This window comes from Triticum urartu, chromosome 5A (assembly GCF_056163025.1).
Source record: "Triticum urartu cultivar PI428250 chromosome 5A, HENAU_Tu73, whole genome shotgun sequence".
NCBI lineage: Eukaryota > Viridiplantae > Streptophyta > Magnoliopsida > Poales > Poaceae > Triticum > Triticum urartu.
The window spans coordinates 610968709-610982507 of NC_141877.1; positions in this window are offsets into that span (position 1 = coordinate 610968709).

A 13799-nucleotide genomic window follows, 5' to 3' on the forward strand; every position below is an offset into this window, starting at 1 on the left:
ACCGATTCATTTTCTTTCCGGTTTTTCGCTAAACCGTTCCGGTGTTCTAGATCGGTTTTTCATTTCGGTTTTCTTTTCCGAAACCCTAGATCGGTTTTAGTTCTTGTTTCGGACCGTTCGTCTCAACGAACGTGATCACCGATTATTCCCGGTTAACGACGCCCGTTCGTTTAACCGTTCGTCTCTTTCTTTTCGTCGGTTATTCCGCGATCGCGATCTCAGATCCGATCTTCTTTCTAGTTTTTCTTTTCGCTCATTTATCGGAATCAGGTGATTCAAGCGCCTGGAGTTTCGTTTCGAAACCGCCATTCCGCCTAATCAACTTTAACAAGTTTTTTCCCTGGTAAAATTTGACCTAGTTTCAACTTGCTAGAACCGAGTTGTTTTCTTCCGCCGTTTGTTTTCGGTTTCTTTGTTCGGTTCCTTCTTTCTTTGCAACCGGAGTTCTTAAGTTGAACCTTCTGGTTCATTCTCTCGTTCGAGTTTTACTTGTGCACTAGATGAGTACTTATTGTGTGGTTACTATTGCTTGCTTACGATAGATTGACCGGAGTGTGACGAATAGATCTATCCAGAGATTTTGAGTGCGAATCATCTTCATCAACCTTGCAGGCAAGTTCACACTTTGATCATACCTTTTCTACAACCCAGTTTTATTGCATTAGATCAATCCTCTCACATTGCATGATTAGGATCTAATTAAATTGTGGGATGGGAAGTAGATGAGGTAGTACCTATTACCTGTTTATTATCAAACCCTTGGGAGTTACTCTACGTTTGCTTATTATGCCATGCTATGCTAGTAGACGTGGATTGGGTGAGTGATATCCATGACAGATGTGAGATTGATAATTTTAATGGTTTATCTAAGGTGGCAACTTAAACACACATCTGGGTGGATTGAGGCACCTGATGTCTATCAGGACTTGCCTGTTTTTTTTCGGACCGCCACCCAGGCTCAAAGGGATCATAAGATAATTCATGCTAGAAACTTCCGTGTGCAGCCGCATGCTACTATGGGCTCTGGCATAGTTGACTAAGTTGTGCGAACTCTTACGGGGTGGACTAGCAGATGTAGGGGTTGTAGGTGGTACGGTCTACCCCACATGTAAGGTGCTAGCGCTTCTGAAAGACTATGTCTCGGTCATCCATTTCTCAAACACCGTGTAGTGCGAGAAAACAAACGGAGGCGATCGAGTCATGTGGGGAAAAGTGCGCAAACCTCTGCAGAGTGTACAAACTAATCATGATTAGCCGTGTCCCCGGTTATGGACAACTTGAGTATCTAGTACTTGAATATCATTGTGAATCTCAACATGTTACTTCTAATTAATGTTGTTGGGTTTTAATTATTTTTAATTGGGATTGAGAATGCTGTCAACCATTCTCAATGTTTCACAACCACCATGATAGTTAAATAAACTTATTCCTTTGCAGTAGGGAAAAATTGGCTTTTCGCAAAAACTATAACCATAAAGCTTTTCCACCAGCCAAATATGCATGTAGTGATAGCCATTGTTCATCATTCTCTATGGTGTGAATTTGCCAGTACAGTCAATGTACTGACCCGTTTCGGGCTGCAACGTCTTATGTTGCAGGTTTCTTACGACGAGTAAGTGATACGTTAGGGTTACGATTTCTACACTCAACTTTGCCGTTGGTGTTGATGGGAAACCACAACCTTGTTGCTTCCGCTATATGGATTGAGGTAATAGTATTTACGTTACTTTATACATGTGATTTACCTCTGTTACAAATCCTTCGAGTACTGTATGTGTCAGCATACTGATCCAGGGATGACACATAAGCACAGAGACTTGACCCATTCGGGTCGGGTCGCTACAAGATGGTATCAGAGCACATGTTGACTGTAGGACGTGACCCTAGAAACTGGCAAGCCCATAGCAAAGACTTTTATCTACAACTTTCCCTTTCAAAAAGATCTTTTACCTCTCTTCTCTTCTGAGCTTATTCAAAAATTCCCTTTAGTGAGACCATACCCCTTTCCCCTTTTGACCACACGAAGATTCGACTGATGAGACCACTCCAAGAAGTACAAGCTATCAGACAACTAAGACCACTTCGAAATGAAGAGTATTTTCCGTGCATCTGAATAGTGGAAACTACAATGGTTGAAGACCAAAGACAAGTAGAATTTGAAGGCTCTGAAGAATTCCTAGATTTGCATGACCTAGGAAGGTTACCCTTATGGAACTTAACAGATTATGGAAGTTGTCAATACCCGAGATCAAGGAGTGTTGGAGAAAGACTGGAACATGGAGCATAGAACTCAAGGATTTGTCGAGGAAAACCCTAAGGCAGGAGATATCAACTATGGAGAGATAGCTCATGGAAATGATAAGAGCAGAAACATGGTTATCCGTGATGTCATCACCCGCTAATGCTATTGTCACCGTGCTGAGTTAAGGATGCAAGTCTTCATAATGGATTTGATGGAAGAAGGCTGATGGAGCACCTATCATAAGATGAAGTTTTAGCCCTAGCCGGTGTATCACCAGGATCTGGAGTAGTACGTCAAGAAGTTTAAAATGGAGATCCAGGAATTCGTATTAGACAAGGAAGTATTTCAGGATCCTGAAGATGAGAGTAGCCAAGCTGGAGGAGCAAAACCTCTAGATACCGAAGATTTGTCGGGAACTTAAGGACAGTATGACCATGGTTCATGAGAAGGATGTTGAAACTAGAAGTTTGAAATGCAACTCCAGAATATTACAGGATGTCACGAGAGACTTCGCGTCAACAGAGTTTATCCAGCAAAAGGACTTGAGAAGGACAAGCACGATCGGAAGAAGCCATTGGAGGCATGAACAAGACTTCAAGAGTTTGGCGACGTTGACCTTAGAAGACCAAACCCCTGTTATACACCTACGTTAGATGCGACGATTGTGAGCTGTCATTTGTTTGATGTTTTTCGACAGCCACAATAAAAATCTGTCTTTTCAAAACCATTGTTTGTATTGTGTGCATCCCTCTCGATCTCTCTTATCTCACCCCAAACCCATGGACCCAATAGATGATGAATGGAGATGAGCTTGTATTTTCTGGACCGATGAGTCAATTGGAGACAGACCGATGGATTCAGAACATGGAGGATCATATGGAGAACAACCCTATGGTCGGAAAGGATATGGCCCAGTATGCTCTTCAATGCTTTGAAAGAGGTGCTGCTACTTGGTGGAGGATGTACCAAACCATCAATGGATGGCAAGGAGTAATCACTTGGAAAGAATTTAAGTTGACTTTGCCAAAGTCTCGGTTTGTGTCCCAGAAGTTGAAGCCCTATGGAAAGGATATGAAGAAACATTGTGCATGCAAGATTTGTGGAGAAATCGGACACACCCATAAAGAACACAAGGATGAATGCCCTAATTGTGAAGAAAGTCACCCAGTAGAAGAATGCCCAACTAGGCAGATCACTTGTTTCTTGTGTGAAGGGACTACCCACTACCCTGCTCAGTGTCACATTTACCCCTTGGTACAAAGAACCATCCAGCAGAAGGAAGAAGCAATGAAAGGAGCCCTTATGGAAAGTTTAGAAGAACCTGTGATGAAGAAAGAGGTGGAGGACACACCCAAAGAAGAACCAATTAAACCCTACACCAAGTCTTGCTATTCATGTGGAGAAGAAGGACACATCTCCCAGAATTGTATGAATGGGAATCTAGTAGAATTCCCGACTGAGGAAGTAGAGTATGACCCACAGGAAATAGAAGCCCTGATTGGAATGGAAAAGTCCAGAAAGAGAAGTAGATTGGATTCCAGGAAGGATCTGAGTCATGTCACCTGTTATGGGTGCAAGGAGTCAGGGCACTACCACAACAACTGCCCAAAAAGGAAACCCCGATACTTGTCAGAAGTAATATGTTTAGTTGTAATAAAGCATGGCACTTTGCCAGAGATTGTCCGAAGGAGAAGGAGACTTGTGATAAATAGTTGAGTTTGCAACAAAAGTAATATAGTAGTAGTAGTGAGAACATTTTCTTTTATATCGAGGTGTTGAGTTGAGACATGTAATGGAAAAGCGAGAGATTGTAATCACTTGAAAATGAATAAATTTAGCATCGTTGGTACTGATATGGATTTTATGAGTTGTTACTCTATGAAGAAGAATTTTGGCCATTTTGAGGATATGAGAAATATGGTCTATGGAAGATTTGTGCATTTTTAGGGTGGTAGTACCCTGTAAGAACCGTTGACCCCTGGAAAAGATAAGGATACTCCACTAAGTGGATTTCGGACAAAAGGAATATGAGTTTTGTCTCGATATGTGTGATGCCCCAAGAGCATGTGGGATGAAGTTGGAGACCGTCAGTTGTTTGGACCAACTGTGATCAAGGAGTCAAAAGAGAATGTTAAGTTAGCTCAGTCCAGGCAGAAGAGTTATGTAGACTCAAAATCTCAAGGAGGTAGTCTATGAAATTGGAGACAGAGCATGTCTTCATGTGTTCCCTCTGTGAGGAGTTAAACGATTTGGAGTTAAGGGACAGTTAGCCCCGAGATTTGTAGGACGATACCGAGTTTTGGAGCGTATGAGAAAAGTGGCCTACAAGTTGGAGTCACCTGAAGGACTGTCAGGAGTTCAGGATGGGTTTCACGGTTCCCAGTTGAAGAAGTGGCATGCAGAGATGGCCAATATTCCCCTGTAAGGACGCTTGACCGCGGAAAGGATAATGATGTTCCACGAAGTGGAATATGGACGTCATAAGTATAAGTTTTTATCTTGGTATGAGGGATATCCCACGAGGATGAAGAGCTGAATTACTATTAAATATACAGGAGGTATGATGTTGGAAAATGGATCAATGGAAATTCCATGATGAGTCTGAGTAAACATGTCCCAGTTTGGAGCCAATAGAAGGAAGGAAGATAGTACAATTGGATGAATTTAAGAATAGCTGGAAGTTGGATGTTGGAATAACGATAAGTTGCCCAGAGGATAAGTTCAAGGACTACAAGTGATGAGGTGGACCCATAACCCACAGGCCCAGGACCTGCCAAGAAGCAAACACACTCTTGCTGAAGGAAAAAAAACCTGGAAGAGGATATGCCCTTATCGATAGACGATCTTATAGGAGTAAGGCAAAACCTGAGAGTTGTGAAGGAACGATATATGGTTGTTTGGCTTGCAGAATCTATGGATTTATCCGAACTTGGTTCGTCGACGAGAGAAATTCTGCAATGCTTGTGAGGATGACCGAGTGTTACAATGCGAGATTCGCTAAACCATATACAAGGTAATGATTTGGGTGCGGGATGGATTGATCACCATACCGACTTACTCTTATTATTCGCCTTGATATATGGGATGGTAAATCTGAGCGACTTACCTGTAGTAGAGAGACGACGATGAAAACCTTGTTTAAACCTTAGAATGGTATAGCAAATTTTTTTCCCTTGTACAAGGCAGCTTTTGCCAACCGTAGGTTATACGGTGAGGATCAACCCAGACCCATTTCCTGTAGGATAAACCCTAAATTGTTGACCACCATGAGATATCGATAGTTGTTTACTTTTGGCGCGAGACCCATCAGCTAAGAAGACCCAATCAAGGATAGAAAAATTGTGGTAAGGTTATGCCACTACCGGAAGAGCTCAGATAAGGAATTATCCTGAAGATCTAAGAAGACCGACACTGTCAAGAATATGGATGAAGTATACGAGTTTTGATGGAACCGTAACAATGATTCTAAGGGTGGTAGCACCCCAGACACCGTGTGATGATTGATGGATTTTGAGAAGACCCCAAACCCTAACCTTTTCTTGCTAGCCTCTCGATGGATCGTGTGATGATCGAGGACGAGATTCATTTTAAGGGTGGTAGGTTTGTAACATCCCAAAATTCTAAATTTTGGAATGTTATAATAAATAGATAGATTTGATTGATTGTTTGATTGATTGTCTGAAAGTGAGTGAATTCGAAACTTTTGAAAGTTAAATGAGAGGGAATAAAAGGACTTTCCCAAACTTTCATATTTGCTTTCTGATCTCCATGAATTCAAATTCTTTCAAACACAAAACCCTAGAGAGAAGATGACATGACTTCTTCCATTTAAAAATGAAAAGGGTGTTTGAAAAATAATTGAATTTCATTTGGAAATATTCCAATTCTGAAACTTTATGCGACTCAATGATTTTCACGAGAGAAGATAAAATGACTTCTTCAAATTATATGAAATATGAGTTGGGAGTTTCAAAGAATTAAATTCAAAGTTCTTTTGAATTTATTTTCAATTTGGAATATTAGATCATCATGCCTATCTTATTTTCTTGCATTTTGGTCGATCCTAGAAATTTCACGCAACTCAAGGACCTTCGGAGAGAGTTGGAGATTTCGTTATTTTCATAATTGAGAGTTTTCTCAAATTTGAAAAGAGGATCATTTGATTTATTTATTTCATCTTCAATTATTTTTCCGTTATCAAAAATATAAGAGAAGGAATAATATGACTTTCCCAAAATATAGGAAAAATGAAGATTTAATAAATAGGTCAAATTTTGTTTTTCCGGAGTTTATTCGCATTTTATTTGGATAGGGAAAAATGCGCGTTTTCAAAAATTGCATTTTAGGTCTGTAGAAAAGTTCATTTTGTTCGACTCATTTTCAGGAGTCGGGGAAAATTTACTTTATTAGTTTTGGAGACCGGTAGATTTTGTTTTTCTATGTTTTTCCGAGCGCAAAACCGTTTAAAAAAAAACCTCAGCGCCTTGGGCCAAAGGCCCAAGCCGCCGGCCGGCCAGCCAAGGCCAAGGCCATCGCCGCACCGCGCACGTGCCCAGGCTCCAGGAGCCGCCACCTTTGTGTTTTTTGGAAGTCCTAGTAGGACTTTTGTCCTACTTCCGTTTATTCCGTTTCTTTTTCTAGATCTTTCCTACTCCTATTCTTATTCCTTGTTCCCTCCTCCAAGCAAACCCCCCCTCCCCAATATAAATACCCCCACACCCCCCCTCTAAATCATCAAACCCAAAAGCCCCAAGCCTCCACCGCGCCCCTTGTGCACCGCGCCGCACCACCACCTCACCACCACCGAGCCGCGCCACACCCCACGCCCTCACCCGCGCCGCGCCCCAAGCCTCCACCGCGCCTCTCACCCCGCGCCGCGCCGCCCTGCGTCACCGCCGCCGCCGCACCTTGCCGCGCCGCCGCCGCCCAACGCCGCCGCCGCCGCCATTCGCCGGAGGTACCGCGCCGCGTCTCTTCTTTCCCTCGGTTCGGTTTTTCTTATAAACCGTTCCGATTCTTTTCTTCTCTACCGATTCGTTTTCTTTCCGGCTTTTCGCTAAACCGTTCTGGTGTTCTAGATCGGTTTTTCATTTCGGTTTTCTTTTCCGAAACCCTAGATCGGTTTTCGTTCTTCTTTCAGACCGTTCGTCTCAACGAACGTGATCACCGATTATTCCCGGTTAACGATGCCCGTTCATTTAACCGTTCGTCTCTTTCTTTTCGTCGGATTTATTCCGCGATCGCGATCTCAGATCCGATCTTCTTTCTAGTTTTTCTTTTCGCTCGTTTATCGGAATCAGGTGAGTCAAGCGCCTGGAGTTTCGTTTCGAAACCGCCGTTCCGCCTAATCAACTTTAACAAGTTTTTTCCCTGGTAAAATTTGACGTAGTTTCAACTTGCTAGAACCGAGTTGTTTTCTTCCGCCGTTTGTTTTCGGTTTCTTTGTTCGGTTCCTTCTTTCTTTGCAACCGGAGTTCTTAAGTTGAACCTTCTGGTTCGTTCTCTCGTTCGAGTTTTACTTGTGCACTAGATGAGTACTTATTGTGTGGTTAGTATTGCTTGCTTACGATAGATTGACCGGAGTGTGACGAATAGATCTATCCAGAGATTTTGAGTGCGAATCATCTTCATCAACCTTGCAGGCAAGTTCACACTTTGATCATACCTTTTCTACAACCCAGTTTTATTGCATTAGATCAATCCTCTCACATTGCATGATTAGGATCTAATTAAATTGTGGGATGGGAAGTAGATGAGGTAGTACCTATTACCTGTTTATTATCAAACCCTTGGGAGTTACTCTACGTTTGCTTATTATGCCATGCTATGCTAGTAGACGTGGATTGGGTGAGTGATATCCATGACAGATGTGAGATTGATAATTTTAATGGTTTATCTAAGGTGGCAACTTAAACACACATCTGGGTGGATTGAGGCACCTGATGTCTATCAGGACTTGCCTGTTTTTTTTCGGACCGCCACCCAGGCTCAAAGGGATCATAAGATAATTCATGCTAGAAACTTCCGTGTGCAGCCGCATGCTACTATGGGCTCTGGCATAGTTGACTAAGTTGTGCGAACTCTTACGGGGTGGACTAGCAGATGTAGGGGTTGTAGGTGGTACGGTCTGAAAGACTATGTCTCGGTCATCCGTTTCTCAAACACCGTGTAGTGCGAGAAAACAAACGGAGGCGATCGAGTCATGTGGGGAAAAGTGCGCAAACCTCTGCAGAGTGTACAAACTAATCATGATTAGCCGTGTCCCCGGTTATGGACAACTTGAGTATCTAGTACTTGAATATCATTGTGAATCTCAACATGTTACTTCTAATTAATGTTGTTGGGTTTTAATTATTTTTAATTGGGATTGAGAATGCTGTCAACCATTCTCAATGTTTCACAACTACCATGATAGTTAAATAAACTTATTCCTTTGCAGTAGGGAAAAATTGGCTTTTCGCAAAAACTATAACCATAAAGCTTTTCCACCAGCCAAATATGCATGTAGTGATAGCCATTGTTCATCATTCTCTATGGTGTGAATTTGCCAGTACATTCAATGTACTGACCCGTTTCGGGCTGCAATGTCTTATGTTGCAGGTTTCTTACGACGAGTAAGTGATACGTTAGGGTTACGATTTCTACACTCAACTTTGCCGTTGGTGTTGATGGGAAACCACAGCCTTGTTGCTTCCGCTATATGGATTGAGGTAATAGTATTTACGTTACTTTATACATGTGATTTACCTCTGTTATAAATCCTTCGAGTACTGTGTGTGTCAACATACAGATCCAGGGATGACACATAAGCACAGAGACTTGACCCATTCGGGTCGGGTCGCTACACTAACGTCACCTGGCTTGAAGGCTCCTATGTGCAGACCATAAAGGGGTGGCAATCGGGGTGGTTCTACATCACCTAGCCGTGCGACACCAACTTGGTGGCGGCCCCCGAATTTCGATCCGGAATCCCCACACTGCGCACCTCCTGGAAAGAGAAGGGCCTGTCCTAGGGTTCCCCGGTAGAGCTGACCGGACTCCAGACCTGCATCAGGAACATGATGAGCAAGAAAATCAAGCTCATCAACATGGTCCAGGTCATGCTCTTCCGTCGGATTCTCCCGTGTCAACGATGGGCATTCAATTTGTGGGAGTTCGACCCGGCCAAGCACCAGACGCTGATACGTCCTCAACGTATCTATAATTTTTGATTGCTCCATGCTATATTATTTACTGTTTTGGACATTATTGGGCTTTATTATCCACTTTTATATTATTTTTGGGACTAACCTATTAACCAAAGGCCCAGCCCAGAATTGCTGTTTTTTGCCTATTTTAGGGTTTCGAAGATAAGGAATATCAAACGGAGTCCAAACGGAATGAAACCTTCGAGAACGTGATTTTCTCACCGAACATGATCCAGGATACTTGGACCCTACGTCAAGAAACAAAGGAGGAGGCCACGAGGTAGGGGGCGCGCCTACCCTCCCCCCCCCAGGCGCGCCCTCCACCCTCGTGGGCCCCCTGTTGCTCCACGATGTACTCCTTCCTACTATATATATCTACGTACCCCCAAACGATAAGATACGGAGCCAAAACCCTAATTCCACCGCTGCAACATCCTATATCCACGAGATCCCATCTTGGGGCCTGTTCTGGAGCTCCGCCGGAGGGGGTATCCATCACGGAGGGCTTCTACATCATCACCATAGCCCCTCCGATGAAATGTGAGTAGTTTACCTCAGACCTACGGGTCCATAGTTATTAGCTAGATGGCTTCTTCTCTCTTTTTGGATCTCAATACAATGTTCTCCCCCTCTCTTGTGGAGATCTATTCGGTGTAATCTTGTTTTTGCGGTGTGTTTGTTGAGACCGATGGATTGTGGGTTTATGATCATGTCTATCTATGAACAATATTTGAATCTTCTTTGAATTCTTTTATGTATGATTGGTTATCTTTGCAAGTCTCTTCGAATTATCAGTTTGGTTTGGCCTACTAGATTGATATTTCTTGCAATGGGAGAAGTGCTTAGCTTTGGGTTCAATCTTGCGGTGTCCTTACCTAGTGACAGTAGGGGCAGCAAAGCACGTATTGTATAGTTGCCATTGAGGATAACAAGATGGGGTTTTCATCATATTGCATGAGTTTATCCCTCTACATCACGTCATCTTGCTTAAGGCGTTACTCTGTTTTCATGAATTTAATACTCTAGATGCATGCTGGATAGCGGTCGATGAGTGGAGTAATAGCAGTAGATGTAGGCAGGAGTCGGTCTACTTGTCTCGGACGTGATGCCTATATACATGATCATACCTAGATATTCTCATTGCTCAATTCTGTCTGATATTCTCATAACTATGCTCAATTCTGTCAATTTCTCAACAGTAATTCGTTCACCCACCGTAAAATACCTATGCTCTTGAGAGAAGCCACTAGTCAAACCTATGGCCCCTGGGTCTATCTTCATCATATTAATCTTACAATACTTAGTAATTTCCTTTGCTTTTTACTTGCCTTTTATTTTACTTTGCATCTTTATCATAAAACTACCAAAAATATTATCTTATCATATCTATGAGATATCACTCTCGTAAGTGGCCGTGTAGGGATTGACAACCCCTTATCGCATTGGTTGCGAGGATTTATTTGTTTTGTGCAGGTGCGAGGGACTCGTGCGTAGCCTCCTACTGGATTGATACCTTGGTTCTCAAAAACTGAGGGAAATACTTACGCTACTTTGCTGCATCATCCCTTCCTCTTCGGGGAAAACCAATGCAGTGCTCAAGAGGTAGCAAGAAGGATTTTTGGCACCGTTGCCGAGGAGTCTACGCAAAAGTCAAACATACCAAGTACCCATTGTTGGGGATATAACTATTTATGTAAGCCACCCAGGAGGGGCCGGCTTACGCAAAGCGAAGCCCATCTGAAGCCCAAGACCAAGACGTGAAGATGGCAGTTCAGTAAAGGGTCTAAAGGCCCACAGGCGATTTATGGCCCATGGCGATAAACCGCCATGAGGGCGTGACTTGTATTGTAAGGTAGAAGTAACTAGTCACTGAGCCGGACATTGTTTATGAGCCAGCCGGGACTCTGTAAGCCATAGGGCGTCGACACATGTATATAAGGGGACGACCCGCTGGCAGCTTAGGAAAAGAAAACAATAAATCGAGAACCAGGCATAGCGTATCTCGCTCCCTGGTCATCGAAACCTCAAGTAATATCAACCCAACTAGACGTAGGCCTTCCTTCACCGCAAGGGGCTAAACTAGTATAAACCTCACGTGTCCTTTGTCCCGATTAACCCCTTTAAGCTTCCTAGTTGCAATGGCTCCACGATTAAGTCCTTGCAAGAGGACATCTGCCGTGACAATTCCACGACAGTTGGCGCCCACCATGGGGCCAGCGCACGGTGGATTTGAGTTCTTGAAGGGCAGCTTCAAAGGGCTCAAGGGGTACATAGTTGGTCGGATGACCAAGAGTCATCGCGGCAAGATCTACATCAACGACAAAGGCTGGGGCCCCGACGCTGGCTCAATTGAGTACGGGTACCGGGTCCCCTTTGGCGGAATTCACGTCTTCATCGGCCGGATTGGTGAGCCGGACCTGAGCCGGATAGCTGCACCGACCTCGTCGAGACGGCTCAGCGTGCGAAACCCGCCCGAGCTCAACCCATCGTGAAGCGTGCCTTTGTGGGTTGCATCCACGGAGGTGAACTTTCTGAAGGATCTGAAGGTGATGGTGAGCCGGCCTTCCTCGCTGACGGTGATTCGTCTGCCGGCTCAACAGATTCGCTATATCAAGTTCAAGATGGTGTGCTTGGGGGCTGTTCCGATGGCAGCACTATTCCGGACCCCTCAGAGTCGCCAAACTGGGCAGGAGTCTTCATGGCTGGTACTCAACCCGACCAAAACTCTATGGCCTCAGCGGTGATAACGTTCGGGTTAGGAGCAGCCGGGGCAGGAGGCCCTGTGCGTTCACCGGCTCAGGTGCTGATGGATCTCATGGATAAACTTACGGCCTTGTTAACTACTACAGTCGTCCCTGCGAACCAATCTGAGCATGAGGCAGAGGTGGCACAGGTCCGCGATGAGATCGCCCGGGCCAAGGAAACCTTAGCAGCTGGAGATAGTAGATTAGCGACAGAGCAGGCAGCTTTGGACGAACGGGCGCAGCAACTTCAGGCAGAGGCCTTTTAGCTCACGTTAAGCTTGAACGCATCTAATGAGGTAATGAGGAGGAGACATCAGAAAGCTCAGTCCCATTTACCTCAGAGTTATGATCCTCGGAATCTCTTTGCTACACCCGGGGCCGCACCAAGTAACCCGCCAGGTGCAAATCAATTTATGACATCTGGAGTGGGAGGCCCGGTCCAGGCTCCGGTGACGACGCCTCTTCACGGCAATATGGCACCGCCCCATTACGTATCAATACCACAGGGTCACTTCTCCAACCCCATGGAGAACTTAATAGCAGCTTCAGCATGTTTGGCGGCTCTCCCAGTAGATGGTGATGATCCGACAGCGGTGGAAACCCGGAGGATCAGGGAACTTGTCCAAACAGCCCTGGCTCAGCAAGAGACCTACTCCTACAGCCGGGACAGGATTCACTCAACTCCTCCACCCTGGTTAGCTCCGCCTCGTCAAAACCGGAGCCCGAGTTACAGTAGACACATGGAGTCAGAGGCCTTGTCAAGTAGCGCTCAGCGCTGGAACCGGCCCGGCGGGTATAACCTGGTTCAGGATCGGATACGTCAGGAGGACGAGCGGGCGGCTCAGCTAGCGGCTCAGCTAGCAGCCCAACAGGACTCACCGGCTTACCCGACGACTTCCGTTGAGGCGGGTGTTGCTACTAGAACCGGAGGAGTTCCTTGTCTGATACCGGCTCTACGTAATGTACGTCTGCCCAAGGATTTCAAAGGACCTCGAAAGGTGCCGAATTATACGGCCGATTTACAGCCTGGGGCGTGGATTGAAAGTTACGAGATGGCCATGGAGCTGCTGGAGGTTAGTGATGAAGCGATGGCTAAATACTTCACCATGAAGTTGGACGGGACGGCCCGGTCTTGGCTAAAGGGTTTGCCACCCAATTCCATTAGTTCATGGGCAGAGCTAAAAGCCCGTTTCATCCAGAACTTCAAGGACACTTGCAAGCAGTCTATGTCGATTGTGGACCTGACAAATTGTAAGAAGGAGGAAGGTGAATCTACGACTCAATGGGTGCGCCGGATCAAAGATATAATACATTCATCTGACAAAATGGATGCCGGCTCAGCAGTTCTCATGCTGGAGAAGAATTGCCGCTTTGAGCCTCTGAGACAGAAACTGGGGCGCCTTAAGTGTGATTGCAACGACATGGGGACGCTGATGGCGGCTTTAGTCAAGTATGCCGATTCTGATAGTACCAAGGATCCCGTGTCTGATGAGGAAAAGACAGGGAAGGGAAAGAAGAACGGTAATGGAAAGGGTCGGCAGCATAACCCGGCGAGTCCATGCTTAACACGGAGAAGTGTGTATTTGGTGTGCCTGCAGGCAAGCTTTTGGGATTCTTGGTCTCAAA